Here is a 3,507-nt window from a genome sequence, read left to right as displayed (position 1 = left end):
AGGGGGAGGGTTGGAGTAAGGCTCGTGTCAGTGAGTGTAGGGGGACTGTGAAATGCTCTCCCCTCTATCGATTGACTGGGACAACTACCAAACCGTGCTCATTTTCTGGACTTTTTAAATGACTAGTTAATGGCAGATCAGTAAGAAAACCTAAACAAGAACTGTTACGTTGTCTAAGATTATAATGTAATAGTGAGCGAGCATTGAATTTAAGGAGCTGGAGCTACCAGTTGGAGCGATTGAACAGAGTAAACTGGATACCTGAGTTGGCACTTGGAGTCGGTGGGTTTGGCAATGTCTTTTTCAAATCCCTCGGTGTCGTCGATGGCGTTGGCTCGCGTGGCCTTTTGGAGACGTTGCCGTCTTTGAATTCTTCCTCCCATTGCCTGAATATTAGGTGAATCCTTTCCGAGTCTGTTTATGACTGAGGCGCAACGCGAACAACATCTCATTGACTGTCCCGACACGGAGGATACAATCAAGCCTAGGAACGCCAGCCTGTTCGAAATAGTTGTTTCTTTTTTCACTGCGAACATGTCAGTTGAATGTCCATATGAAGAGTTCAGATGCAAAACCCCCTAAGTGCCATTTCAGAAAATAATCTTAATTCATTTTTATTTATATACAAAGCTATAAAAATTGCATATTTTTCATTTTATTTATGTAATTTAACTATTTATATGTATTATCAAGTACATGAATGTAAACCAAACCAACAACGGGGTTCTCTAAAAATATAGAAGTGCAGGTCTTCAGAAATGGAGTTAGAGGGTTTTGCATCTGAACTCTTCATATGTAGATGGTGGTCCTTCTCATTTGTCTTGCACAAACGGCAAAAATCGTCTGGCGCCATTGTTGATTTCTAGACTGTTTTAGCTTCTTCAATTTCTGTGGCTTCTTGCAGATAATTTCCTCGTCGCGATATACGCGTCATCGCGCGCAAGGCAGCATGGGTTCTCTCTGGCGAGTGATAGACACTCGTGCCGTCCAATCAACGGCTACGGAAACCACACCTCCCTACGAGATAATGTACAGTTGGTCCCCAGACTCGATCACACTTGTGATTGAGTATGGCGTTTGCCGCCAGACAACTTCAGCTCCTCCTCACTGCCTGTCCCCCCACTCCTCACACGTGGTGTGTTAGTAGAGCAAACTGGTGCGAGCTCATCGTCTCGTTCATATTTGTGGCCGACTTTAGATGCGCTGTATTTAATAACACCCACATCGTGACAACAAGTCCTCGCTCATGTGCCTTTTGCAACATCGACGCTCGCAACCAAAGTCGTATGCGCCTATTGACAGCTGGCCCACGGTGCGGAGAATAGCAGATAGCTGGAAGGTCACATGGTACTTGCAGATAAATGCAAGTTTGCGAGGTGTCAAGTTTACACACAAGGCCCTGAACTGACACAGTAACCACAGCGCATCTCTCATGCACCAAGCCCCTGATGCAGCTTTATAAAACTATATCATAATTACAAACACAATTGCTCAAAGGTAATCTCTCAACCTTCAATAAGTGTATTAAGACCCTTCACTTACGATCAGATGGAAATTGAAATTTCAGGTAAAAAAAAAGGTCCACCTGCCCGACTCCCACTCCCTTTCCCTTTCATCACACATGTATTCTGTACCTCAGAATCAATGCAGTGCATCCCACTACAAGTCATCCTCCTCTCCTGAGAGCCAATCCTCTGTTGATCAATCTGGTGTGAGCTCTTTGTCTTGTGAGGATTTGTGTTTTGATTTGCACATTGTTGATGCAGCGTCTGCATTGAGTTCTGACTTGAAGTCATGAATTGTAACTCGTATACGCCTTTTCATTTTTCCCCCAGAGTCTCTGATGACAACTTCCTGAAGGAAAATACAGCAGCAGCAGATACATTAGCCTCCGCTAGCAGCTCCCACTCACACACACCAGATACATTAGCCTCCGCTAGCAGCTCCCACTCACATACAGCAGCAGATACATTAGCCTCCGCTAGCAGCTCCCACTCACATACAGCAGATACATTAGCCTCCGCTAGCAGCTCCCACTCACATACAACAGATACATTAGCCTCCGCTAGCAGCTCCCACTCACATACAGCAGCAGATACATTTGCCACTGCTAGCAGCTCCCACTCACACACACCAGATACATTAGCCACCGCTAGCAGCTCCCACTCACACACACAAGATACATTAGCCACCATTAGCAGCTCCCACTCACATACATCAGATGCATTAGCCTGCGCTAGCAGCTCCCACTTGCATACAGCAGATACATTAGCCTCCGCTAGCAGCTCCAAAGCACATACAGCAGATACATTAGCCTCTGCTAGCAGCTTTCACTCCTCAGATGCTGCAGAGCTGCACCTCACACACAGCATCCAGCAGGATACTGGAGCGCAACTGCCCTCTCTCGTCACTCTCAGGTAACACACTCTATTTGTCCATGTGTTCTGCATCCGTAGCCAAATGGTTAAGGAGATGGTCTTTTGACTAGAGGGTAGCAGGTCTGAATCCCACCCTTTCACTCCTACGTAAGACTGCTCCAGGGACTGTAACCAATACCCTTTAAATATCTGTAAGTTGCTTGGGATAAAAATAGTCAGTTAATCCAATGTAATGTAATCAATAAGAGTACATTATCACTGGAGAGCAACACCAGCTGAGTTTAATGTAATATTGATATTTAAAGGGACACTGTGTAATATTTTTAGTTGTTTATTTTCCAGAATTCATGCTGCCCATTCAGTCATGTTGCCTTTTTCATGAATACTTACCACCAGCATCAAATTCCAAGTATTCATTATGACTGGAAAAAATGCACTTGTCATACACAAAAAAGGCAATAGGCAACACAGTTTCAATGAGCAGCATATTGTAGTTGCAGTACCTTTTTTGGCCATTTCTGCACAGTGTACCTTTAAGAGACCACCGCATTTGTATCAAACATTATTAAGTGTGTGTGTGTGTGTGTGTGTGTGTGTGTGTGTGTGTGTGTGTGTGTGTGTGTGTGTGTGTGTGTGTGTGTGTGTGTGTGTGTGTGTGTGTGTGTGTGTGTGTGTGTGTGTAGGGAAGATGATGACCACAGTGGTGACACACAGAGGGGCTGTGAATGCTGCCATGACGTTCTGGACACCAGCCACTGGCTCCTGGTGCAGCCTGAAGTCTCCACAGAGAACAGTGGCTCAACCTACAGCCAGAGATCTGCTGCAGGGAGATATGAATGTTCTCTGTGTGGTCTGCGCTGGTTATGTGCTGGTCCAGTCACCTTGCAGTACCACTTCCTGGACTGGTACGTCTTTACTAAAGAGCTGGCCCACATGCAGTGCAATCCAGCTGGTCCTCTGATGGACATCAAGCTCATATCTGGAGAGCTGGAGGAGATCCACCTGCCTCATTTCTTGTGTCTGGGAGCTAATGTGCACGATGCTGTGAGCGTCTTGCATGGCCATGACAGCGGAGTGTGTATGGAGGTGTGTGAGCTGACCCGACACCATACCAGACTTCTCCAGCCTT

The sequence above is a fragment of the Engraulis encrasicolus genome, unplaced genomic scaffold (assembly GCF_034702125.1).
Source record: "Engraulis encrasicolus isolate BLACKSEA-1 unplaced genomic scaffold, IST_EnEncr_1.0 scaffold_38_np1212, whole genome shotgun sequence".
Classification (NCBI taxonomy): Eukaryota; Metazoa; Chordata; class Actinopteri; order Clupeiformes; family Engraulidae; genus Engraulis; species Engraulis encrasicolus.
This window is presented reverse-complemented; position numbering follows the sequence as displayed.